Source organism: Peromyscus maniculatus, chromosome 16, assembly GCF_049852395.1.
Source record: "Peromyscus maniculatus bairdii isolate BWxNUB_F1_BW_parent chromosome 16, HU_Pman_BW_mat_3.1, whole genome shotgun sequence".
NCBI lineage: Eukaryota > Metazoa > Chordata > Mammalia > Rodentia > Cricetidae > Peromyscus > Peromyscus maniculatus.
In genome coordinates this window covers 41,439,128-41,467,020 of record NC_134867.1, presented here as the reverse complement: position 1 = coordinate 41,467,020, position 27,893 = coordinate 41,439,128, and the positions used below count along the sequence as shown (strand labels likewise).

At 46.3% G+C, this 27,893-nt stretch overlaps 1 protein-coding gene and 1 long non-coding RNA gene across 6 annotated transcripts in view; one reads left to right on the top strand and one right to left on the bottom strand.

Annotated features, from left to right (window-relative positions):
- LOC143268892 (uncharacterized) overlaps positions 1-5,585 on the bottom strand; it is a 6,580-nt gene extending 995 nt beyond the window's left edge. The window contains exon 1 of the long non-coding RNA XR_013045070.1: positions 4,620-5,585. This is a non-coding gene — a long non-coding RNA (uncharacterized LOC143268892). The remainder of the gene's footprint in view (positions 1-4,619) is intronic.
- Positions 1-27,893, top strand: part of Nhsl1 (NHS like 1) — a 228,704-nt gene that overhangs the window by 45,007 nt on the left and 155,804 nt on the right. The window lies entirely within an intron of this gene.

The window sequence follows — 27,893 nt, the reverse complement described above, 5'->3', positions numbered from 1 at the left end:
TGGCCACCTTGCTTTTGTGTTCGGTTTATAAAAAGCACTTTTACCTAAGTATAACTTACAGCAAATCATACAGATCTTACCATATAAATTATTTAGTCTTTAGAAATATGTATTTCTCTCTCCCTCTCTCCCTCTCTCCCTCCCTCCCCCCCTCTCTCCCTCCCTCCCTCCCTCCAAACCCAAGGCCTTGTGCTTGCTACCCCTGAGCCAAGTCCTCAACCCCGGAAATACGAATTCTCAAACAACAAATGGTGTGCTGTTCCGAGTGACAAAACCTCCCTTCCTCTGGGTGTCTATGTTGTGTGCCACTCGTCACATCCCTGCCTGGGTCATTAGATGACCTGCTATGGAGTCACACTTCTTTTTTTTTTTTTGGTTTTTCGAGACAGGGTTTCTCTGTGTAGCTTTGCGCCTCTCCTGGGACTCACTTGGTAGTCCAGGCTGGCCTGGAGCTCACAGAGATCCGCCTGGCTCTGCCTCCCGGGTGCTGGGATTAAAGGCGTGCGCCGCCATCCAGCTATGGCATCACACTTCTTATGCTTACGTAACCCTTACGTGGGAGCCCAACGTGATTCATTGAAGTCCATCTTACTATGTGCGTCCTTTGTCATCGTACATCATCACAAGAGTAAGGTCGAGGACAGTACAATAGGTATTTTGAAAGCTGGGTGCAATGTAGTTCCAACTACTTGGGATGCTGTAGTTGAAAGATTTCCCGTGTCTGGCCTGCCAGGGGTGGTCACAGCTGGGACAAATCTTTCCCAGGTAAACACACAAAGGCGTATATTAATTATATATAACTGCATGGCCATGGCTCAAGCTTTTTGCTAGCTAGCTCTTACATCTTAAATTAGCCCATAACTTTTTTTTAAGCCCATAACTATTAATCTATGTATCACCACATGTTCCGTGGCTTTACCTGCATCTAATTACATGTTGCTCCTTGGGCTGCTCGCTGGCGTCTCTCTCCGCCTTCTTCTTGTCTCTCTGTTTGAATTTCCCACCTGCCTCTAAGCTGCCTTGCCATAGGCCAAACGGCTTTACTCTATCAACCAATCAGAGTAACACCTATTCGCAGCGTACAGAATGATATCACCCATCAGGATGCTGAATGAAGAAGGAACAGCATTTAGACCCAGGAGTTTAGGGCCAAGCTGAAAAACAGTGAGAATCCATTCCATTAAAAACATTTTTTGAAGTGCTGGAGAGATGACTCAGTGGTTAAGAGCACGTGTTACTCTTGCAGAGGACCCAGGTTCCGTTCCCAGCACCCACATGGCAGTTGCAACTTCAGTTCCAGGGGGATCTGATGCCCAGAGGACTTTCTGAGGGCAGTGTATGCACAAGGTACATATACATACACACATACATACACATAAAGGTAAAAATAAATACATATAAAAAGTATTTCTGAGCTGCATAGAGATTCTGATCTATATAGCAGTCACGTAACTGATATTGAAATGTATTCTTGTAATTGTTTGGATCCTTAGCAGTTGTTGTGCCTAATAATTAAGTCACACTTTATCGTAGGTATATGGGAAAAATATATGTACAGGATTTGGTGCCTCCAATGATTTCGGGCATCTTCTGGGGGCTATTGAAATTCATCCCTTGTTTTTCCCTTCCTTCTTGCTTCCCTCTTCCCTCCTCCTGCCTCTGCTTCCTGCCTCTTCTTAAATGTTTTCCACGCTGGCCCTTCATCTTACAATCCTCCTGCCTCAGCCTCTCCAGTGGCTGTTATTACAAGCGAGTGCCACCCCACCTGGCAGAAGCTGACAGTTTGTATACGTTTAGGTAACTCAGTCTAGTAACACATCAGCTCATGTGCATGGATGGCGTTGATATTGAAACTATCTTCGGTCTTAACCAGTAAGTTGATTTACGCCTCCCATGCGGCAGGGCTGTTGACAGGTGTCGTGAAAGGACTGAGAAGCACTGTGGCATTATGGAAGAAGTCTGACTGCCCTGGCTCAGCGAAAGACGAGCATGCCAGCTTTCTCCATGTACCAGCTCTGCCACTTTGTAAAGCCAATGAACTTATCCAGCAATCCCATGACTGCCATGGGGGTGGTGGTGGCGGTGCCACGGAGGTCAGCAAGGTGCCAGGAGACAGGGAAAAGCTAGTAGATAATATATTATGGATGGCAGGACCTGAGGCCATTCCGAACGGGGGAAGATCGTAAAAGTGTGTGGTGCTGTACCAGTTGGCATGGTAGCACAGAAAGCCAAAACATGGGGCCGTTGGCAGTATCCCATGGGACCACAGTCTGTGCACCACTGTGAGGCTGACTGGTGAGAAACCAGGACAGGCAGATGGAACTCTACCAGGTTTTCATGGTGGGATGCAGCATTTCAGACAAAAAGCTGAGCTGCTTGATTTAAAAAAAAAGTTAGTTTGTATATAAAGTTGTTTACAAGGATGTAAATCACCCCTGTGATAGTCTGCACCCCCGTTGTAGTCGTTCAATGAGGAAAAGTTATGTGGGGATTTATTTTGTGGTAAGTGAAATAGACTGTATCCCCTGCTCTCAAAGGTTTTTGATAATGCATTTTGTCTTCCAGATATTTTCTGAGATATTCCTAATTGCTCCCAGGTGGAGAAAAATAATCTGGCAGTTTCCAGATAGCCACTAAAATAAATAAATAAATAAATAAATAAATAAATAAATAAATAAATAAATAAATACATAAATTTCCTTTAGGTTCTTGATGGCCTACCCTGAGTCTGGCCGCATCTCCAGGCAGACCAGCCATTCCGCTGCGAGTGTGAGTGCGCTTTTAGCCCAGATTTAACTTTCTGAAAACAGATGGCACAAAAGAGGCTGGGAAGCCCTCTTGCCATCCCCTCAGGCAGAGCTCAAGCATGTTTGTCCTCATGCAGAGGCAGATTGTCTCTGTTTTGGCCTGACTTCTGGGAGCCCAGAACTCTCCAAAAGATGTTTTCTTGAAAATAGGGAGCTCTTGTCCTTGTCTTCTTGGCTGAGTTTCTTATATTCTGGCTGCTTTGACTCATTGCTATTCAGCTGGATCCACAAGTGGCCGGGAAGGGCAGCGAAGGGTGGAGGTTGGTGTGATGGAGGGTCTGCCCGGGCCTCTGAGGAGAGATGCCAGGCTCCTGAGGAAGAGCGGAACCCAGTTCACTCTGTCCGGCAGTTGGCTACTTAAAGCTCTCAGCTGATTTAAGTAGGTTTCCTGCTCGCTCTCCTTGTTTTAAAATGTAGATTCAGTTGGACTTGAACTTTTTTGCCTTCTTGGCAATCTACATGCTTTTCTCATTGGGAAAAAAAATGGTTGACCAAGTTCAGCATTGCATTTTTTTTTTTTTTTAGCTCAAACATGTTTACATAGTTGGACAAACGTTAAATTGTTCTTAAGAATTTCTGTCAGCGATGTGGCCGAAGTGCAATTGATTATAAAAATGGAAATGGTTACAACCTCAAATGAGTTGTTTCCCTTTTAGCATATTGAAAACACACATGGAGATACTCATCCAAGGATATAATTATTTCTTTGAAAGATGGCTTTGAAAAGAGTAATCAACATGTGCAGTTTACAGGGGCGTTTTACAGTTTAGCATCCTTTAAGAGAAACTTGTTTATTTTGGGAGGAAGAAATTGTGTTTCACTAAAGCAAATTGGAAAAACATATAATTGAAGAGTGTGTTCGTGTTTTCCTGTTGTAGTTAGGAAGCTGGGTTTCACACAGATCATTTTCTTATTACTGTCTGTTTGCCTGACTTGAGGCTTTTTAGGTGGTTAGAAGGAAATCCTATTATCACTATAGCTTTTGTAGCCATCACTCCCACAGCAAGTGTGCATACATAGATGGGGGGGTGGAAGGATGGCTCAGTGAGTAGAGAGCTTGTTGTGCCTACATGAGGACCCGAATTCAGCTCTCACAGAAAAGCCAGTGCTGGGAGACAGAGGCAGGTGGACCCCGGGGGTGGGGGGTGGGGGGGTGGTTACCAGCCATCCAGTCTGGGTGAAATGATGAACTCCAAGTTCCTCATTTCCGGTGACAGACGTTCAAACAAACAAACAAATGAACGAAAACCAAATAGAGAAGAGATTGAGGAATCGATCCCAGTGTCAGCCTCTGGCCTCCACACATACCTTCTTGCGCGTGCATGCGTGCACGCTCTCTCTTCCTCCCTCTTTCTCTCTGTGCGCAGTGCGCATGTGTGTGGTGTGTGTGTGTGTGTCTGGAAATTGCTTCTCTTTAAGCAGTGTGGGTAACAACAAATGATTTGGGTATTCTCAGGCCATAATTGTAGTTGCCTCTCTCGGAAACATATCTGATGTTTTAAAATAGATGATTAACAGGGAAAATGAATTCTACAGACTTCCTTTGATTATATATGCAATATCAATGAATACGGACAATTTGGAAGATTGCAGTTACTTAGCACACAGAGTTGGACCATTGGTCCCAACAGGCACGGGATGGTGTTTTAAAATTTTCAACATTTTGTTAAAGCCTTTCCTTTACCGAAAAACATCAAGTGTGCCTAGGGACTTAGCAAGACTTACAGTCTACATAGTCAACAGATCTACCAGTACTAAGTATAAGAAAATGGCTGAGCTGTTTTGAGATTTTGAGAGTGAAGGGATTCTTACATGGACAGTCTCCAAGAGCTGACTCTAGTCTGGAATTAATTGCAGCAGACCCATCAGGCGGGCTTGGGTGGTGACTTACAGGTGTTTCTTTCCTGGCTCAGCAGGCATTCATTCGTGGGCTACTGAGTCAAATGAAATAATTTGAATAACTCGGTGCCAGGGATCATGTGAGCAGTCAAAACCTGAGAAGACAGTCCTTGACCTGCTCTCTATTCCAACAAAGGACAGTTGTGGTCGCTGACTACTAATCAGGGATGAAAGACTGGGCAGAGGCTGGAGGCGGGAGGAAGAGAAGGGGCCTCAGCAGTCTGTGCCTGTCAGGAACCACAGTCATTCTGCAGACACCACTGAGGCCCACTGAAGTCATGGCGCTGGCCTCAAAGAATTGGAGGCAAAGAAGATTAAACAATCGGACGCCGAGCGAGTTCCTGTTCTAGAATGTAGACTGATCAGTTAGTCGGAAGGGCCCAAGTAAGTTCTAAACGGGAAGTGTGAAAAAGCCCCAGCCACAGAAACACCGCCCAGATCTACCCAGGACACACAGGATGCTCTCAGTACCCGCCTCTGCCACTGACTCCATGTTTACCTGACAGAATGCCAGGAGAGCCCGCAATCAAAGCAGAAGAGGCGGGTACAGCTGTGCTGGCCATTCAGTTCTGCTAGAGAATCCTTCTGGGGACCTGCCACCGTTTTTGTAGACACTACCGCTGCTGTAGTGCGGGGCCCCCCAGAAATGACGTTCACCCTGTCGTTTCCCTCCATAGGAGAGAAGTGCTAGACAGGTTTGGATTGTAGTTAGTTCAGGTGAGATAAATGGGAAGAGGAGGCCGTTTCTGAGCAGGGCAGAGGCTGAGTGGGGTCTTAGTATGGGGTCCTATGGTGTATTAATTGCCCACTTTGGAAAAAGAGGAGGCTCATCATTCCCCCCTCTACATGACATGATTTCTCTAGAGGTCTGTGTTATTCAGTCTGCCCCCTCCACCCTCACAGTGGATATATCAATCACTCTCAATTCAGTGGCACCCGTAAGGGACCCGCCACCCCCACCCCCCCATCTCACCACCCAGCTCTTGTGATCCAGGGTTCTCTTAGCCTTGAACTCTTACCATCATCGCTTCTTCCGCTTCCCAGCGATCCTATGAATATGTCCACTAGTGGATTACAATAAGGGAGGGCTTGGATCTAGCTGAGTAGTAACTAGAAGGATGTACAAGGCTCTGGATTCAGTTCTTACCACTGCAAAAACGAATGACTGAATGAATGAAAGACTGAACAGCAAAGACAAGCCAGGCAGAGGCTTGGGGAGAACAGGCATTTAGAAGCCCTGTTCTGTTGCAGATACAGGCTCAGACACCCTCGATGTCCTCCATCTCCTTCGTTCATTGACCTTCCTGTTACCTGTTACCTCTGGTCAGGGCTGAGTATCTTTTTTTTTTTTTATTTTTTTGGTTTTCCAAGACAGGGTTTCTCTTGTGTAGCTTTGCGCCTTTCCTGGAACTCACTTGGTAGACCAGGCTGGCCTCGAACTCACAGAGATCCGCCTGCCTCTGCCTCCCGAGTGCTGGGATTAAAGGCGTGCGCCATCACCGCCTGGCGAGTATCTTGCCCTATCCACCTGCCCTCCACGACACCGACTTAGGCTGTCATTTTCTTAGTCTAAGGGACGAGCAGGGCCTTTTTGGCCTGCGTTCCCATCTCTTTGCTCCTGACTCCACCTGCCTCGTGGAGTGATGCTCTGTAAAGCCAGACCACACGCTCCCTGAAAGTCTTGGGTGGTTTCTCATGGCCGACTTTACTCCCTGAAGCACCTCGCTGTTGCAGACAGACCCCAACACTGTACACAGGCTTTCCACTTCCCACCCACTTCCCTTTCCCTCGCATTCTGTAGACGTCACCCCAGCACTGCCTCCTTCAATCTTGAGTCTTGGCCTCCACAGCTGTGGCGCTCACTCTATGGCCTTGCGAGTCCTTAGGGAGCATGCACCCCTTTATTATCAACGTTGTTATCCAGTGTGCCGTGTGCAGGTCTGATACTTCCACCGAATCCTCAGTGCACATTACTCAACTCAGGTTGCTCACACTGACTGCCAGCCTGATTTCCTTTCTTGGAATTCTTAAGAGGTAACTGAGTCTTATTTTCCCCTCTTATCATTGGTGCATTCTGGCTTCCCTTTGTTTTATTTCTTTTTTTTTTTTTTAAAGATTTATTTATTTATTATGTACACAGCATGTATGACTGCAGGCCAGAAGAGGGCACCAGATCTCATTACAGGTGGTTGTGAGCCACCATGTGGTTGCTGGGAATTGAACTCAGGACCTCTGGAAGAGCAGTCAGTGCTCTTAACCGCTGAGCCATCTCTCCAGCCCCCCTTTGTTTTATTTCTATGGGAAGAAACTACACACTCACGAATTCCCCTCAGCAGACAAGCAGTAGGTCCCTGTCATCTTTACCTTTCTGTCTCCAGCCCCGCTCTGTGTCTCCACCTACCTTGTCTAACGCTTGATGACTTATTCTCTGAGTAGCCGTGCGCGGGACTTGGCCATGAATGAACTCGTTCTTTATGAACCCATGCCTTCCTCTTCTAACTCTCCGTGAGGTTCCTGGGATCGAACTCAGTTCATCCAGTGTGGCAGCACGTACCTTTAGCCACAGAGCCATCTTGCTAGGCCAGTAACAGTTCCGCTTGTGGAGGGCATGGACCTCGTTTGTAGACATTTCCACTCACAGCTTTTGCTGTGACCGCCGACGTTGGCCTTGTTAATCTGCTCTGTTTCCCATCATTTAGGTCATGAATTACTTTTCTTGTGTCTTCAGTAAAACCAGTTTGCCTCTGCCCTGAGCCTGTGATGACACTTTCCTTTGTTTGGATTCTCTCTCAGACTCTTTATGTCATGGTGAAGAATCTTTTGTTTGCATCATAAGTGTTATCTTTTTTTTTTTGGGGGGGGGGGCAGATACTACCATCTTGATCTCAATCCTCAATCAACCTCCCCTCCCCTCTCACTAGCATAGATGGGGCATGGGCTTAGAAAGCTGAGGAGTGGGCTGGAGGGATGATGGCACAGTGGTTAAGAACACCGACTGCTCTTCCAGAGGTCCTGAGTTCAATTCCCAGCACCCACATGGTGGCTCACAACCATCTGTAATGAGATCTGGCACCCTCTTTGGTTACACAATATATATATATATATAATTAATAATAATATATAATATATATTATATTAATATATATAATTAATATATATATAATTTTTTTAAAAGAAAGCTGAGGAGCTTTGGCAGTTGAAGACCATGGCTTTTAACCAGCTTTGGGCTGTGTCAGAAGCCTGTGGGGAGGGGAGGAGGAGGAGGAGGAGGAGGAGGAGGAAGAGGAGGAGGAGGAGGAGTGGGTTTTTTCTAAATCTGCACGGTGGAGCAACACTCTCACTGAGTCAGAGTGACCGTCCAGAGTCTGGGGCTGAGTGTGTCACCCTTGAGCCGATCTTCTCAGGTGGCTGATGTACAGTGAGGGGAAACTGACCCATCAGGGTTCTTCCTACACTATGTGGACCTCTACAGAGGATTCCTTTCAGTGGAAGGCTGCCTGTTTTCATCAGGGAATAATTGTTGGAGAGTGGCATCTCAAGTCAAGATCAGTGTAGACCTAAGTGGTGAATTTGCCAGTGCGGTGGTTTCCTCCTCCGCCCTTTCCCTTCTCACTCTTTTTTTTTTTTTTTTTAGATGAATTCACCCTGTGTAGTCCAAGCTGGCCTCAGACGTGCAAGCGTCCTGCCTCAGTCTCCCAGGTCCTGGGATTCACAGGCATTCATCACTGCCGCCGAGTCTCTTTCTTCTTTTTAACAAGCAGTGTTTAATTATGTTGTCTAGACTGACCCTGGACTCCAGCCATCCATCTGCCTCAGCTTTCCTAGTAGCTAGAACAACTGTCTTGTCCCAGCAGCCTTGCTGGTACTTTCTCTTTTTGATTCCCCGCTCCCCCAGCTCTGTATCACCATAGTTTTGAGTTGGAGCCCTCCGGTGGGTTGAAGGCTTCGGGAGAAATTAGGTGCTGAGGGTCAGGCTCAGGACTTGAGAAGTAGTGACGGCTGTAGATGTGAGCTACCATCATCGCCTTGTGGTTGGTTGTGCCCCACTGGGCACGAGAGCTGATACAGGGCACACACTGTTCTGGATACAAAGGAAGCAGGTCAGTGTAGCTCTGCGATGCCTGACAGGTTCAGAGCTGTCAGCCTTAGCTTTTAATTTTCTTTCTTTCTTTCTTTCTTTCTTTCTTTCTTTCTTTCTTTCTTTCTTTCTTTCTTTCTTTCTTTCTTTCTTTCTTTCTTTCTTTCTTTCTTTCTTTCTTTCCTCCTTCCCTCCCTTCTCTCTCTCTCTCTCTTTTTCTGGAGCTGAGGACCGAACCCAGGGCCTTGCGCTTACTAGGCAAGTGCTCTACCACTGAGCTAAATCCCCAACCCCTGCTCCTAATTTTCTATCATCTTATTTCTCTGTGGTGTTTCCCACAGTCCGTTTGCATCACAAACACGCCTTCTTCCCCTCACCTGTTCTGGATTCAGAGGACTTGGGTTCTAGAAAACGGTGTTTGTTCTGTAAACAAATACGGAAGTGGGGAGACAATAATAGATGGCTGAGCCAATGAGATGTGTGCTTGCTGCGTTGGAATGGCAGTGGAAACTTGGGTATGGGTGGTGTGTGTGGGAGTGGGGGGGGGGGCGGGGGCGGCAGTGGATTTCAGGAAGCAGTTGCAGAATGTGCTGTGGGGTTCTCCTACAGCCAACAAGACCCCCAGGGTGACTGACGTCCCATACCTGTCTCCGGTGTCCTTTCCCCTGCTCCGTTCATCCTTTTTCTCTCTGAGTCATCAGTATTCCTCAGGACATGGTAGCCTTGCTCACCTCTCTGGCACCCTGTGCACCCTTCCCAGCCTCCCCCTCCCCTCCCCCCAGGGACTGTGGTACTTCGCCCACCCCACCTACTTTTCTATGTAATTATGATTTGCATATTGCTTTACTTATGGGCAAGGACATTTGTCTTCCTAAACAGCCACGCTTTTCTGCCCCTCCTGCGCCCAGCAGAGCTGGACTGGTGTCCGTGGTCCTGCTGCAGCTGCATCCAGCTCCCGGAAGCAGCCTGGCTTCTCACCCGTCGCTTCCCTGGCCTCACAGCTGGCTGGTAGATTAACCTCTGCCCTCGACTGACTCACCACAGCCCTCAGAACAGAGCCCTGTGGGTTGCCTCTTTGACCTGCTTCTACCAGACCAGGCTGTTTTTTTCCTCGACTTTTCTCATAGTCCTGGTGGGAGGAGGGGATGCAGACTGCTTTCAGGCATTCCGGAGATCTAGTGAGACCTGTTTGGGGGCCTCTACCCTCCAGTTCTGGTATTGTCTGTGGACCGTAGAGGCTGGTTTATCCAGAATGGCAGGAGTGCCCTGCACTGCTAAATGCTTACCTGAATACTTGAGAAGGAGAGTTGAACCAAATGAACTTTTCTCCTCACCCCTCCCTCACCCTGATAGTCTCTCATCACAGGGTGGAGCATCACACTAGCCCCTAGGATCCCTGCCGTGAGTTTCACTTCTCAGCGGAATGGATATTCTTCTTGACTTCACTGTGTTCCACTGACTTCCTGGTGCTCAAGAAATATGTGTTGTCAGACTGTCGCTCCTTTAGTAGAATGCTGCTTGCCTAGCATGCATGGAATTTCGATGCATAAACGTGTTAAACATGTATGAGGGCCCTGGACTATGTACTGTTTTTATTTTGTTTTTGTTTTTGTGAGAAGGCTTGGGCATCAAGCTCCCTTGGCTAGAAAGAAAGTGTAACCATCCAGCACTGTCCTGGCTAAGCCCAGGGACTTGAGGGTCCCTTCGTGATACAGGCTGAGACCTAAGGAGGGCTGGGCTGGTGTTCTTCTCTCTCTCTCTCTCTCTCTCTCTCTCTCTCTCTCTCTCTCTCTCTCTCTCTCTCTCTCTCTCTCTCTCTCTCTCTCTCTTAGAGCTAGGAGTCAGACTCAGTGACCTCAAATCCTAGTTTACTGGTCTAGGGTATGGTATTTGAATTTACTGTCCCTCAGTTTCTCCAGTGAGCAAGAGCTACCTGATGGGGTCTCGGAGGGGATTCGGAGGATGAATTCTCAGGAATAAGGCTTGCTGCCCAGCAAGCACTTGTAAGCACTTGTTTCATTCAATCCCTGCCCAGCTACAAGCAACACACAGATCCCAGATGCCACTGATTCAGGTTTTTTTTTGGTTTTTTTCCCCTGATGTAATGAGAAATTCAAAAGCAGACAGTGCTCAGTTTTAAGCAGCCATCGCCAGATTCTGGTACTTTCTGGGTTATCGTTAGTATATATCTCCGTCACTCACCATTACAAGAGGACTCGTCACCTTCAGCAGCACTCTTGGCTTCTAGGCAGGAAGAGGGGAGTCAGAGGAGCATACTAAGTGATTTCCAGTCCTCAGAAAGATGTGTGAGCATCTCCTTCCCTCCATTTCCACCGAGAGCTCCTTGGCCAAGCTGGCACATGGCCTTATCTATAAGGGAGGAAAGGGAGTGCAGATTTTAGAGTGAGCAGTTATCACCCACAGACACAGACAGACAGACAGACAGACAGACAGACAGACACACACACACACACACACCCCTGCCGACACTAAGACACCAAGGAAGGGGTAGGAATGTTGGCTGGCAGTAACAAACCAGCCAGCTGTGAGACCCACAGCTCTCTCCCTTTGGTAACTGTTCCGCTAACCTTGACTGTAGCTGTTTGGGATCCTAATTAGCAGTCACTCGAATGGGACGCCCTGCTGGGGACTCATTCCTAGAAGGAAGCCACGGTTTGCTTTCCTGGGCCAACAGAAGGAATCGGACCTTCTGTTCTCCTATTCTCAGTCCTCCTCCTGCCGGCTCAGTTTTTTCCTCTCCTCTCCTCTCGCTGCAGAGGCATTTAGGGGAGCCCCCCCCCCCCCCGGGCGGTGACAATGAGGACCTTATCAACCCCAAAGAATGGATGGAGGACAGCTCCTCATCCACACTGGGAAGGCAGATCGTGCGTTTGGGGGCAATCTGGAGTTTCCAGCCCCATCCCTCCCCCTCTGTTCTCCCTCCTCTGAAGAAATTCTTAGGCCCACATGCCTCTCCAGCTTTTCTGGCATTCCATTCCCATTCTGAGTTAATGAGATAGAAGGGGGGTCCTTCGCCTGGAGTGGTCTGCAGGGAGCACTGGCTCATCATCCCGGACCCAGGCGCTGTATTTCTCATCTGTGGTGACTAACTTATGGTAGTCAATGGTTCTGACCACGGGGAAGGCCAGGAGGCTGGATGACGTCATCTGAAAAAAAAAACCGCCATCTCAACCAGAAAGGACGAGAACTTTGTCAGGATGGGAACAGGTATTTGAAACATAGGCTGGGCCTTGTTGTGGGCTGTAGACCAACAGAAACCAGTACCTTGGCCTGCATGGAGTTCAGCCGGAAGTGTCAGCCTCTTCAATGTATGTAGCTTATTATATTTGCTGAGAGCAGGTTCCTACCCTTCTCTGCTAGGCAGGTTCCATTTAAAGGAGTGCCCAGTATAGTGACTTCTCTGGATCCACTGTGAATCTATTTCTGACTGCACTGGCTCTCAGTACCGAATGAATGAATGTAGGTGTAACCCAGGCTAGCTCCCTGTGAGGGCATAAGTGCCTTTTAGCCTGGTTAAGACTGAAAATGGTATCTCTGAGCCCACCTCTAAAATAGGAACCCCTTTTCAAATGATTGGCTTCTAAATACAGGTAATCAACAAGGAAGATTTATCTTAAATAATTTATATTTAGTGCTATTTAAACACCACAAGCCAGCTTGTTTACATGCAGATCTTTATTTTTGAGATGGTATCACAGTGTAGTCAGGCTGATCTTAAACTCATCATTATCTTGCTTCATCTTCCTAATTGCTGGGATTACAGGCATGTCCCACCTTGTCTGGCTGGCCCTGTATATTGTATTTTTGAAATTCACTTATAAAACGTAAATGCTACTGTGTGCTGCTAGTTAGAAGAGACAATGATTGGAAAGCAAATGTGATTGTCTGTCTGTCTGTCTGTCTGCCTGCCTATCTATCTATCTATCTATCTATCTATCTATCTATCTATCTATCTATCTCTCTGTGCGTATAGAAATCTTCAAAATCTTCTGCTAGGGACAAAGCTTCCCTTCAGGCTCCCTTCTCAAAAGTAACCTCTTTTAACTATGTCATGTACCTTTACAGACTTTTTTCTGTGCATCTGTATTTACCCATGGAAATTATCCTTTAAACTGCATATACTAGGATGCTATGATGCTATAGCTTTCTGCTTTTACTAGAGCATTTTATATTGAAGTCCACTGTATACTAATACATCTATACTTCCATTAAACCATTTCCTTTGTTGTTAAAATTAAAATATAATTACACCACTCTCCCTTTTCTTTTTTCCATCCATGACTCCCAATGTGTCTCATATCTTGTTCTGTCTCAAATTCATGGCCTTTATGTTTTATATATATGTATATATATATCAACAATAAAACGTATTTGTGCTTATACTTTAGCGTATCATATTCTATATCATGGACATACACAAGTTTTGTCCCCCTTTCTCAAGCATTTAGTTCATTGCCATTGCTATTGTTCACGGATGTTCTTGAAACAATTTGCGTAGAGTTTCATGGGCTCCTGAAAACTGGTTTCTTTTACATCCTCATGTCTTTTAGTGTCTGTCGTAGTTCATGTGAACTCATGTGACACTGAGGAAATGTTGTCATGTGAATGTCTTGTCCATGTATAAAGGAGGAACATTCTCAATTCATCTGCATTGTGTTTTGTTTAGTTTTTAAGTTTGTTTTTTGTTACATTTTATGTTTTGTGTGTGTACGTGCGCATGTGTGCATGTGTGTAGGTGAGTGTGTGCCGTGGCCTGTGTGTGGAGGTCAGAGGACAGCTTGTGGGGGGTAGGTGGCTTTCTCCTTCTACCACATGAATTCTGTGCCTTGACCTCAGGTCCTCAGACTTGGTGGCTAACGCCTTTACCTGCTGAGCTATCTTGCTGGCCCTGTATTATATTTTGATGGGAAAAGTTCCAGGTTATTTATTTATTATTTATTTATGTATTTAATATGTTGCAGAATTTGATCTACGGTGGCATTTAAAGGAAGATTCTGCTTGGATTTTGGCCCAGTCACCCTTTCCAAGTAGTAACTGCAGTTTGTGGTGCATAGAGGCCGGTTAGGAGTTTTCTAATGGGACGTTAACTAGACAGAGTACAGAGTTTCAGTATAGAGAGTAAGCTGTATCAAACTTAGTAGATGCAAGAAATGACCGTGCCCCAGACCTACCACTTTATAAGGATGCCTATTTCAGAGAGGAGGCCAACTCTTTTGAGTTCGTTTCATTGAAGCATATTCAACTTACTTTTTAACAATATAAGTCCATTGGCACATATGGAACTTGAAAATGAGCTTTTTTTTTTTTTTTCAGGTCCAAAATTTTTACATCTGTGCATTAACAGTTTCTGTGTTTAGGTTTTTGGTGCTAAGATTGAAAGTCTTCAGACTGTTTTGTTGTTGAAAACTGGCTGCCTCTATCTCAGAAATCGGCTGGTAGGAAAAACATGTCAGTCAAAGCAGTGTTCATGACTTTTTGATGGACAGACATGTTAGTGCCTTTCAAACAGTCTAAAGCCGCATTAAGAAGCTTTCTTTTCTCCCGAGCTGAAATATGTGCTTACACAAAGCAGTTTCTCTGTCTGGAGTTCCTTTGTTGGGAGTCAGTGTTGCAGAACCAAGCGCCCTGCTGAGTGGTCATGCTGGGTCCTGTGGCTAGACAGTGGAGGAGCTGAGAGGGTTGAAGATCAACTTCTCAGTGCCTTAGGAAAGCAGGGGCCCTCCTGTTAGGATGCTTGGGAAAGCCACTGTGGCTCCCAGGAGGACCTCCTAGGTCTAGAGGAGGCATCCTGTGTCTTCTTGCTAGACCAGATATTGTTGGCATCGACATTGTGTGATGGTAGAACTGGCTTCATAGGATTATGAAAGACATGACAGAGTTTCCATCTGGCCTCCTAAATGTGTTCCTTTTGAGTATGCGCCCTGAAGCAGCTCGGCCTTTAACTCTGAAGCTGTAGGGGTGGAGAGAGTCCAGCCAGACCCTCCACCTGCAGCGGTGGCCCCTGACGGTCCAGCGCTCTTGCGGCAGGTGATGCCCACTGACTTCCCTCTAGCTTTTTTCCTAGTGTTGAGTCCCCCAGGCTTTGATGCACTGCAGAAAACACTCAGAGCACCAGCATCTTACTCTGGTAGTTGCCATCTCACTTTCCACTCTGCTTCAGAGGAGCTTGCCCAACCTCAAGGTGCAGCTTGCAACCCCAGAAGTTGGGTAGCCGTGAGATTTATGTGGACTCTTTTGTTTCTGGAGTAGGTAGGGAAGTGGCTTGTCATCAGGCTTGCTTTAGTGCCGATCTGTCTACATCATTCTAATTTCTTTCTTTCTTACATATTTCTCTTTTCCTTTGATGGGTCCGATCAGCTGCTGGTATATTTAGAAATATTCGTCAGAGCATTGGTGTCAGGCGCTTGGAAGAGGGAGACTCGGCCGATTCATCTTTGTTCATTCGGTTAGGCTGTGGCTTGCGCTCTATGAATGGATGAATGAATGAATGTATTACTTGAGTGTCAGGCATGGTCTTTACTTCTGGAGATACAAAGCAGAATGAGATGGGGGGGAGACAGAGGGAGAGAGAGAAAGAGAGAGGGAGAGAGAGAAAGAGAGAGAGAAAGAGAGAGAGAGAGAGAGAGAGAGAGAGAGAGAGAGAGAGAGAGAGAGAAGAGGGAGCCTTTCAACAATGTAGCACACTGTATAAGGACACATGGGTCACAGTGGAGAACCTGGGGGTACTTGCTTCTAGAGGAGATCCTCTTGGCTCATGAAAAGAGTGGGGTGACTAAGCTAGATGCAAATGGGGAGGGATTCTACTCGTCACAAAAGGTACAGGTGCAATCAATGGTATGATGGGGGGGGTAGACAGGCACTGGAGACATTAGGCTAAATGGTTGGTGTCCAGGGATGTGTGAAATGGACTGAGCACTTACCATAGAGGGCCTTGTGGAGCATCTGAGTGACATGGTCCTAGCCTATAGGACGGATGCAGAATAGCATGTTCAGTGTGCTGATTTAGTTGGTGGATCTGTAGACTTGCTAGATGAATAGACATTTAAAAAACACCGCCGTGGACGCTATGGGGTTTCATCTCCCTTTGTTGTTTCGCAATTCTACAAAAGATGGCCGATGAAATTAACAGCAGCCTGTAGCGGGTGGACATGGGGCAGTGGTAACAGTTCCTTTTCTCTAGGGGTGAAACATTCCGGGTGGTCAAGAAGTGTTTGTCCTCTTGGTGAGGACAGTACCTGCACAGCTCATTGAGCATGGAGAAGTTGAGCTGGTGCCTGCCTAGAGTCTTCATCCCTGTGGACTCGTGTGCATGGTACTGGAAGGTGCTCTGCATGCTGTAAGAGGTGGAAGGTAAACACCAACCCAGCTAAAAAAAACCCTTCGATCTACAAGAGTGACCTGCCTGCAGGATACGCTGGTGTAGTAGTGGCACACAGCTTGTGGTGTAACCAACCACTCTCTGATTGGAGTTAAGGCCCTCCATGAGATGGAACCCATACTCAATGCTGCTTGGGTGGCCAAGAAGAGACTAGATAGCCCAGGGACCTAGGAGGAAAACAAATACTACTGTTCTGCTAAAGGAATGTAGCAATAAAAGAGCCCTTAATGACCTTCTGCTAGACTCAGATCGGTACGTTACTCAGCCATCATCAGAGAAGCTTCCTCCTGCAGTAGATGGGAACAAATGCAGAGACCCACAGCCAGACAATATGCAGAGTGAGAGACCTTGGGATACTCAGCTTTAAAAGGGGTGTCTCCATCAAATCCCTTTCCTCAGGACTCAGGGAACTCTGTGCAAAAGAAAGCAGAAAGAGTGTATGAGCCAGAGGGGATGGAGGCCACCAAGGAATCAAGAAGAATCTAGAAGACACAGCAGGGCTGGGTCACATAGGAACTCACAGAGACTGTGGCAACATGCAAAGGGTCTGACCCGGTCTGCACCAGATGGGGTTCTAGAGCTGAAAGGAGAAGTGGACACATGCCCCATCCCTAGCCCAGAAGCTGTCTCCCATTGATAGCCACATGCAAATGAAAAATTAGTTTTCAGCCAGGCGGTGGTGGCGCACGCCTTTAATCCCAGCACTTGGGAGGCAGAGGCAGGCGGATCTCTGTGAGTTCGAGGCCAGCCTGGGCTACCAAGTGAGTTCCAGGAAAGGCGCAAAGCTACACAGAGAAACCCTGTCTCGAAAAAAACCAAAAAAAAAGAAAAATTAGTTTTCTCCAGGGGAGTCTCATTGGGGAAACAGATCACTTTAGTTTTGGTGCCTATCCTAGATCTTGCTCTGTAGACCAGGCTGGCCTTGAACTCACAGAGATCCGCCTGCCTCTGCCTCCCGAGTTCTGGGATTAAAGGCGTGCGCCACCACCTGGCTTGCCATTGCTGTTTTTGTTTGTTTGTTTGTTTTGAGACAACAGGATCTCTCTATGTAGTCCTGTCTGTCCTGGAACTCACTATGTAGATCAAGGCTGACCTTTGAACTCACAGAGCTCTGCCTGCCTCTGCCTCCACTGGCATCAAAGGTGTGCACCAGCACACCCACCCTGATTTGTTTGTTTTTAATTTATCTATTTCATTTTATTATTATTCCTTAGTTGCTTGTTTGATCTCTAAGACAGAAAGAGTGTAGATTCGGATGGGAAGGGAAGTGTGTGTGTGTGTGTGTGTGTGTGTGTGTGTGTGTGTGTGTGTGTGTAGGGGGAACCATAATCAGAACATATTGTATGAAAAAAGAAGAAGAGGAAGAGGAAGAAGAAGAAGAGGAGGAGGAAGAGGAAGAGGAGGAGGAGGAGGAGGAGGAGGAGGAGGAGGAGGAGGAGGAGGAGGAGGAGGTGGTGTGTGGGTGCTGGGGATAGCTCTCAATGGTAAAACGCTTTCCTAGCATGTACAAGGTTCTGGGTTCAGTTCCCTGCTGGAACAGAAAGGGGGAGGAGCGAAGATTTGGGACATTCCGGCGTTTCCTTTGCAGCCTCTCTTGGCGTGAGTGGCACACGTACTCTGATTTGTGGGTTCTTTGTTCTGCGGGCAGCTGGTGCAGGGCAGGGCTGTGGGAACACAGCAGTGACTCGGATACGTGAAATTCTTGGCTGTCTTGTGAAGCCCTTGCATCTGCATTTTGAGCTCACAGAAAACCCAGTTTTGGAAGGAAGCATGGGTGCCTCTCTGAGTAGCCTACAGTGGACGTTCAGAGAAGCGGGATGGGAGGCTGGACAGTATACGAGTAGGAAATGAAGGCCATGCCTTGACTCCCAAGTTTGTGAGTCTAGATATCTTGAACCTTCTGTCTTCCTGTATGTTTACCCTGATTGATTAGCGGCACAAGGGGCCTGGTGTTCTCCTCCCTACAGGGCAGGTAGGGTGACGTCCCTCAGCAGAGAAACATTCCTTAGAGGAACTACGTTGGGCCTGTTCTCTGGAATGGAAGTTATTTTGGGCCTGTTGTCTCATTTTTGATTTTTTTTTTTTGCCTTTATATTTGTGCCTGATGTCTCTGAAATATCCTTTAAACCAAATAATCACTGGTCTAGAGGGACATAGTATGGCTCACATCTGTAATCCCAGTACTGTGGGGGCTAACCTGGGGTATTCTAGCAAGACCCAGACTCCAAAGGAAGAGGAAAGAAGAACCACCTTTGTCTTGATTTTTTCCTCCCTGTGTAGTAGTAATTTGCCACATACTTAGAGCTGATGGAAATGTCTTTTTTTAAAATATTTATTTTATTATTTATGTATATGTGCATGTGGGTGCCCTGAGAGGCCAAAAGAGGGCACTGGATCCCTTGGAGCTGGAGTTCGAGGCAATTGTGAGCACTCTGGTGTGAATTCTGGGAACCAGACTCCAGTTCCCTGCAAGAGCAACCGGTGCTTTGAACCCTGAGCCATCATCTCACCAGCCCTATGCTCGCGCTTTCTTTTTTTCTTTTCTTTTTTCTTGCATTGTTTAAATTCTGGTAAATTCCTTTTTTGAAGCTTGTGAATTTATTTGTTTGTTTGCTTTTTGAAATAAAGTTTCTGTATGTGGCCCTGGCTGTCCTGGAACTCACTTTGTAGACCAGGCTGGCCTTGAACTCATAGAGATCCCCCTGCCTCTGCCTCCCAGGTGTTGGGTAAGGCATGCACCACCACTGCCCGGCTTGTGAGTTTATTTTTTTGTTTGATTGCATGAAAAGGAAGGCTAGATGGACCCTGGGGGAGTGGAGACAGTTGGGTCGGGTCAGTGGTCTCCTTAACCTGTATGGTGCCAGCTGATTTCATGCTTGTGCAGAGCGTTGTAGGTGACGTCAGGGGACCTTTGGGGGAACCTGGGCAAAGGGTACTGGAGTCCTACACTACAGAGGCTACACTAAGTTCTTGTGAGGTCGTAATTACCTCCAAACAAAAAGTACAAGGAAGTAACTAGAAAGTCAGGGCTGAGGAGATGGTTCTGTGGGTCTTGCCATATAACCATGATGGCTGGAGTCCAGTGCCCGGAACCCATGTGAAAAACCAAATGCTGTGGTGCGCATCTCTAATGTCAGAGCTCCTCTGGTGAGATGGGAGATGGAGACCGGAGAATTGACTTTGGGCCAGGCATCCCCGCGTACACTTCATAGCTACAGAAAGAACAAGGATGAGACAGATCTCCTGAAAGTAAGGAAGCCGGACAGAACCGACTCCGGAAGAGTTGTCGTCTGGCAATAAGCAAAGCAAATTTTTAGAGAAGAATGTCACTAGAATTGCTGTTAAAATCAGGTATTTGCATTCGTGTGCGTGTGTATGCATCTGTGTGTGTGTGTATGTATGTATGTATGTATGTATGTATGTATGTATGTATGTATGTATGTGCACGTGGAGGCTGTGCCTTGATGTCTTACTAGATTGGTGTCCACTTTATGTATCAAGGAAGGGTCTCTGGCTGACCTGGAGCTCACTGATTCAGATAATCTAGCAGACCAACTTACCTGGTGTTCCCGTCTCTCCCTCCAGAGAGAAAGACCTTCTTAGCTTTTAAGTGGGTGCTCATGATCTGAACTCTGGTCCTCATGTGTACAGTAAATGCTTTATTTACTGAGCCGTCTCTCTAGTTTTGAACACATTTTTATTGTTCATTTCATTCCGATAGGCCAGTCTACTGTTCAGAGGCTGTGTGATCTTTTAAATGAGTTATGATCTTTTTTGTTTGTTTGTTTTTGTTTTCGAGACAGGGTTTCTCTGTGTAGCCTTGGCTGTCCTGGATCTTGCTCTGTAGACCAGGCTGGCCTTGAACTCAGAGATACATCTGGTTCTGCCTCCCGAGTGCTGGGATCAAAGGCATGTGCCACCACTGCCTGGAGTTAGAATCTTAAGACTTACAGGGGGGAGGTGAGGTTAGTGTTCGTCGGAAGTTAGGTATGGATCTAAAGGAACAACGTGAAGGAGTCTGCCTGTGAGATTGTGCTGATGTCGGTGGTGGGAACAAAAGTGATGGGATGAAATCACAAACACACACACACACACACACACACAATTTCTATATAATTGGTAAGCTGAATAAAAAGTATGAATTGCACCATTGGCAGTTTCCTGGTTTGCTTTATTCTCTGATTAAGTTGTGTTCTTCAGGAAAGGGTGAATGAAACATGCATGGGATCTCCCTGTGTATTTCTTTTAAGTCAATGATGCATAAAATTTATGTATCTTAATTTTATATATGTATATATATACATATATATATTGTGTGGGGGGTGAGATAGAGATAGATAGATAGATAGATAGATAGATAGATAGATAGATAGATAGATAGAGAAAGAGAGAGAGAGAGAGAGAACCTCACAAGTGGAGATCAGAGGCCAACTTTTAGGAGTTGATTTTCTCCCTCCACTGTGGGTTCTAGGTATCCAACTCAGGTTAGGCTTGCTTGCCCAGCTGAGCCATCTTGCTGGCCCTAATCAGTGATTTCAAAGCAGCAAGATTAAAAAACAAACTTACTATTTCCTTATTGTATTTTTAAAATCCTTAATTCATAGGCGCCATCTTTTTCAATATATACAGAGTGTATTTTTGTAGTCCTAAGAAATCATGATACCCTTCTTGTGCTTTGGGGCCTTGGCACCCGACAGCGCTTTTTAATAAACAAGTTATGCATTTATGGTGCCTTCCTTAACTCTCATCTCCGTGTCTATGCTTAAAAAGCCAATGAGTTCCTGGGATACTGCTGCCCACTCAGAAGAAAGCGCCTGTACCTGAAGTTACTCATTGTCTCTGCTTTGCCCTGGGGTGATTTTTATGCAAATGCTTCCCCTCTGACGACAGGTGCAGTAGCTCAATAGCAGTCCCTCTCCTCACTCTCCTCAGGGTGCTGAGAGCCCTACAGAAGGCTAAGGGCTCCCCGTGGACCGCCAAGAATGTTCCCATATCCTGAGAGATCTAGGGTGGTTTAGCTAGGCATTTGGTACATAAAACCAGAGAACATAACTGAACAGATTCTTAAAACAACAACGGATATGGTTTCTGTGTAGGACAAGTTCCTTAGAAGTCAGGCCAGAAGTGCAAGGCAAAGGTGCCCAGCAGGGCTAGGGTGTGAGAGGCCCTGAATTCCACCCTCAGCTCCAGGAAGAGGGGATGCCCAGCAATCCCCGAGTGTTCCTTTAGGGAAACTGTGGGTTAATGTGATTCAGAGCAGCTCAATCTGTAGTCGCTCCTTACAGTTCATCTGAATTCTATTTTGTAACAGTTTTCTTTAAAAAGTAACCAAGGGCATGAAACAACAACAAAACAAAACAAAACAAAACAAAACAAAAAAACAAAAAAAAAACCCCACACAAACGAAAACAACAACAAAAACCCACGCCAAACCCTTTGTTCTCTGCTCTGTCACATGAACATAGATGATGAGTTCTGAATGACTGAGAAGTACATGCAGCCCCCTGCAAGTAGGTTTATATCCTGATGCTCAGAGATGCACCTAGGGGTAGGGCATGCCATTTTATACAAAGATGATGTGTCCACTTTTGAGTGACAAATTTTCAGAATATTTTGAAATATTGAAGGCTAGGTTATTTTAAAACACGATTTCCCCCTTTGCAGACTAAAGCTTTTGATCCTTGTAAAGTACCAAACATTAAGTTTTAATGAGGATATTAGGAGCTAAGCATCTATATTTCTGTTTATTAACATCAAGGTAAGAAAAATTTAAGTGAAATTTTATTTTAAAGAGTGCCAAAAATTATTTTTCCACTTAACTTACAGCAATATGTTACACAAGTGGTTTATGATCCGTGAAGTGAGAATTGCATTTGTGCATTTGGGTTTACTTAGCCACATTCTCTCTCTCTCTCTCTCTCTCTCTCTCTCTCTCTCTCTCTCTCTCTCTCTCTCTCTCTCTCTCTCTCTCTCCAGGGTTTCTCTGTGTAACAGCTCTGGCTGTCCTGGAACTCACTCTATAGACCAGGCTGGCCTTAAACTCACAGAGATCCCCTTGCCTCTGCCTCCTTGAGTGCTGGGATTAAACGTGTAGGCCACCACTGCCCGGCTATATTATCTCTTTATGTGGCGATAAATCCACATAAAGGCCAGTTATCACATTGGCCCTTAAACTTGGGATCTGTTCTGGTTCAGACTGCTGAATCCTGGAATTATAGGCACTTACCATCACACTCAGAGCTGGTGTTCTTTCTCTCTCTCTTTCAAAATGTAAATGTAGGACTGGAGAGAGAACTCAGTGGCTAAGAACCCCGTCTGCTCTTCCAGAGGACCTGAGTTCAATTCCTAGTACCCATCTGGCCTTTTACAAATGTCCATAACATCAGTTCTGGGGGATCTACCACCTGCCTTCTTTTGGCCTCCAAGGGCAATGCATACACATAATGTCTCTTACATGCAAGCACATCACCCACATAAGTAAGGAGAATGGGGACAGGTAAGGTGGATCAGTGGGTAAAAATGTTTGTTTCCATGCTCATTGAGTTCAACCCCTAGAACCTGCTTAGTGGAAGGAGGGAATCAGCTCTTTGAAGTTGCCCTCTGATCTCTACCCGTGCAGCTTAGCACAGGTGCATACACATGCACATAATAAACAAGTGTAGCTTAAGATCAATAGATAGTTAAAAAGAGAAGTGTAAAGGTTTAAAAGCGGTTGGAAAGTTCTTTGTTTCTGTGACTCTACAATCAAGAACCCAGCGATCCTGTATGGTGCCGATGGATACGTCGTCTCTTGCTGGAGGTGTTGCTGACTTGAATGGAGCGCACACAGGCTCTGTTGCTTCCTTGTGCTTGGTTCCCACGAGGATCTCTCGGAACTGACTGATGAGAAAGACGTGCAGAAGGCACTGGAAACTTCACTTTCTGGTCCCTTCACAGATCCTCACCTGACCCAACCCAGAGGCCCTCCCTTGACATCAGATTGGACCCAGCTGACCGTTGTCATTTGATAACCTCAAGGCATTCAGTGAGAAACTCGAGGTTTCTCAAGTGTCTAGGTTACACTGTTGGGTAGATAAGCCAATTCTCATTTCCCAAGCACCACGATTCCTGAATATGTTATCGAAGGAAAAAAAAATTGCTCCAGGTTTAGATTAACATAAAATACTATACTGTTTAGAATTTGTCTTGAAAAAGCATAAAATTCATACAGTTTCACATCTTAGACTGTTTGTTTCTGAGGCAATACTCCATGCTGAAATAGTGGCAGACGTATCTTGGCTTTACAGCTGAAGGTGGCCACAGACTCCAGGTGATTTACTGTTGATCCAAGAGGAAACTGGAGGGAAAGCCAGGCCCTGAGCTCAGGGCTTAGATTCCTCCTCCCCAGGCAATGGTTGAGAGCACAGGACTGACCTGAATTAAAAAGAAATGTATATCCAGTCATTGACTGTAATTTCATCTTCGCTGTGCTGCAGGGGGTGTAGGTACAGTTCAGCCACCTGACTACAGAGAGGGAGCAGAAAACAGGCAGGCATCCTTTTCGTCTGGTGGGCAGATTAGTCGCATGATCACAGTGGAGAGAGGGCCCATGTTCTGTTTGTTTTCTGGAGACGCTTAGAGACCTTTTAGGAGCACAGAAGATAATTTTACATGCATCAGCCATTGGGAATTTCAGCAAGATTTGGACTAAGGAGAGCAGGCAGATGGTACCACTAAAGTATGAGCAACCCTCAGGGCAGTGCTTCTCATCCATAATCAGTATTTTGTAGTATCTTGGGCTGCAGAGATGGCTCAGAGGTTAAAAGCACTAGCTGCTCTTTTAGAGGTCCTGAGTTCAATTCCCAGCAACCACATGGTGGCTCATAACCACCTAGAATGAGATCTGGCGCCCTCTTCTGGCATGCAGGTATATATGTAGGCAGAACACTATATACATAATAAATAAATAAATAAATAAATAAATAAATAAATAAATAAATAAATAAATCTTAAAAAAATATTTTGTAGTATCTTTTCTGTCCACAGTTTGGACTGTAATAAGTGGTTACAAAGAGGAATGTCAATGTTTCAGTGGTGGGGATTAAACTCAGGGCTACATGCCTGCTCCACCTCTGAGCTACACAGTAGCCATCTGAAATGGGATTTTCCTGGGTGATGTAAGGTGTCTGTACCTTCAGTTTAGAACCCGTAGTCCACTGCCCTAACTCTAAGGTAAGGAAAAGGGAAAGCCAAGTCCTTTACAGCTTCTCGTAGTTCATTGTTCAGATGAAACCATGCTAGCTAGAGAGTGTAATCAGTTCTTTAGGGACTCACATGGATGTGTAATTAGCACCATGAAAATGCCGTATGCTGTGCCGCAGTCCGTGATGGAGTTTTCACATGTAATGAAAGTGCCTGAGAAAATTCTAAGCTCAGCCAGCAAAATTATTTTTCTAGTCAGTGTATTCCTGAAAATTTTGATGTTCATTAAAGGCAATGACAAATGCTATGTTTAATGAAACAAAAATGTGCTAATATGGAAACTGTTGAACATTTTTGGTGTGTGTGTGTGTGCCTGTGTGTGTGTGTCTATGTGTATGTGTGTGTGTGTGTGTGTGTGTGTGTGTGTGTGTGTGCCTGTGTGTGTGTGTCTATGTGTGTGTGTGTGTGTTTTACAGGGGAGGGGGGAAGGGAAGGAGGGCAACCTTGAGTGTTGCTCCTCAGGTACCATCCACTTTGGTTTTTGAGACAGAGTCTTCTACTGGCCTGGAACTTGCCATGTAGCCCGGGGTTGGCTGGCTCGTGAGCCCCATAGATCTGCATGCTTCTGCCTTTCAGGCGCTGGGATTACAAGGTGGCAGCATCATACCTGACTCTTTTTATGTAGTTCTGGGGATCAACTTCAGGTCCTCAGGCACTTTACAGGCACCCAATCCCCAATTTTACAAAAGTGGCAGTCAGCCTGGCAGTGGTGGCGCACGCCTTTCATCCCAGCACTCAGGAGGCAGAGGCCAGTGGATCTCTGTGAGTTCGAGGTCAGCCTGGTCTGCAGAGTGAGATGCAGGAAAGGCGCAAAGCTACACAGAGAAACCCTGTCTCGAAAAACCAAACCCCGCCTCCTCCCCCCCAAAAAACCAAACAAAAACAAAAACAAAAACAAAAACAAAACAAAAAAAACCCCAAGAAAACAAAAGTGGCTGTAACAATGTTACTATCCCAACAGTATCCTTGCTGCCTGGGATTTGTCACCTGATCATTGTAACAACTCCAAATGCCCACACTTTTCCAGGATGCCTGCCAGGGAGGGACATCACTCCCGGGAACCCATGTTCATGTCTTACTACACTGTGGAGACTTGCTTTTCAAAAGTGGGATCTTACCACCTGATGTCTCCTTAGCTCATGGGGTGGAGAAAGTGAGGAGTGGGGTGTTGAGGGGGAGAAGTCTGTACTCTGGGAATTTGGACAAAGGCTCCAGGGAGTCTTTTGAAGATGTTTTGCCTTTAATTCATAAATGTGAAGACACTGTGGGATGAGAAACAAGAACTCACTTGTCCCTTTTCATTTCCTCTGTGTGGCCCTCATGTTTTCCATGGTCTTGAGGACCGTGGTGAACGCTTTTGTGAAAGGATCGTTCTTGGAATTTCTCTTGGAACACCCAGCCATTCGATATTATTGACCTTACCTCTTGGCAACCACTGTGTTTTGGCCATCACAGGGGAACCGGTCACTGGGAACTGGGTGACTCGGGGACTTATCTGCCTGTTAATGACTAATGTGTGGCGGCAGTCGAGGAGGGACAGAAATGGCCTTTGCATAATTTGACAGCGGTGGTTTGTTCCAATATTATCCCCAATAATGTTATTTGTGTTGCATTTCCAAGACTGTAATTCTGAACACGCTCCTGAGAATGTCACTCTCTGCATGGCCTGCCCCTAACCCTGCTGTAAAACCTTGTTTGCCCAGGTAGCCTGTCTCTTGGCTTCATTTGGCTGGATTAGGTTAAACACCAACCCTCAATGGCAGAGTGTCCTCCTAGGAACCTGGGGAAGGGAAGGAGAGAGGGAGGGAGGGACAGAGAGAGAGAGAGAGAGAGACAGACAGACAGACAGACAGACAGAGACAGAGAGACAGAGACAGACAGAGACAGAGAGAGGGAGGATATAAGAATATGAGAATGGCAGGTCCTGTTGAGTAGCAGAATTGAATGCTGGGATCACAGATGTGCCAGGACAGCTGCCTTTTCTACACTGGTTCTGGGGATCGAACTCAGGTCCATTTGTTGGCCAGGCAAGCCCTTTGCCCCCTGAACTACCCCCAGCCTCAGAAATGGTCTTCTTTAAACTTGATTAGCTCTGTAAAGAGCCTATGGGTTCCACCCCGCCCTCCTGTCTTTCTCTTAAGTTGGGGAATGTAGTTCAGTTCATAAGAATTCGAGCAGGCCCCCCTTCTCGCTATGTGGACTGTGGGTCACAGGAGGATGCTCTGCAGAGGGAGAAAGGGCAACATTTGATGGATTCATTCTTGATTTGTCGCCTCCAGGATTTCCTGGAGGTCACTTGAGGTCTGTTGGGGTCAGTTGTGTGCCGGATCTTGAATTCTGCGAGCGTTCCTTTGTCTAACTCGGGGGCTGTTCAGCTGAGGAATTGCTGATGGAGAGTGAGATTGTGGCAGGTACCGTGTCCACTGCTCTCTTGTGATCGGATGCCGTCCTTGGTTAGAGGGCCCGGAGGAGAGAAGAAGCCCATCATCACAGCATCGTAAGAAGATTCAGGGCAAGGCGGGATGGAGCCCATGCAGTCCTGGTCTCTTTCCAAATACCTGTTACCACCCAAGTGTCTCCTTTGGTTAGTTGTCGTGATGATATAGGTTCAAGAGATCCAAAGAAAACGTGAGAATGAGGCGTGCGTGTTGGCTCTCAGCTTTCTTTCGCACAGAAGGCTTGTTTGTGTTGGAGGGAAGACCGTGTGTTCTAATTGGACATGCTGAGATTGAGGGTCTTGGTGAGGCTGGCTCTAGTGATTGGAAAACAGGTACCAGGGGCATGCTTGGAGAGTCACTGTGTTACAGTGATAGACGATATATATGCTGACTGGAAAATACACCAGAGAGCAAAAGAGAACCATAAAAAAGGTCATTCGTGAATATCATCTCTCTTCCTCTCTTCCTCTCTTCTCCTCTCTCTCTCTCTCCCTCTCTTTCCCTCTCTCTCTCTTTCTCTCTCTCTTCCTGTAAGTGTATGTATATGTATCTTGTATGCACATGTATATGTATGCAGATGCACACATCTGTCTGGTCGAGCATGTGGAGGTCAGGGGCGGACGTTGGTTGTCTTTTCTGTCCCTCACCACTTTATTCCTGTGAGACAGGATCTTTCACTGAACCTAGCACTTGGCTCGAGCCAGCAAGCCCAACCGTCCTCCCATCTCGAGCTCTACCCACAGCAGCACTTGTGTTAGAGACATGTGACCAGGAGGCCTGGTCATTTGGACATGGGTCCTGAGTGTTGGACCTCAGGTCCTCAGGCTTGCCCAGCAAGTGATCTTACTCATGGAGCCATCTTTCCAGCCCCGGAATGCCGCCTTTTGATGGGTGATCAGACAAAGGGGATCAGCAAGAAAGAGGAAGGCAGAGATGCAGCCGTCCTTTGTGGCTAGTAGGTTTAAACAAACCAAACATGTTGTTGGCATAACGAAAAGTTGAGCTGTGTAGGGTCCCCCGTCCCCCCCCCA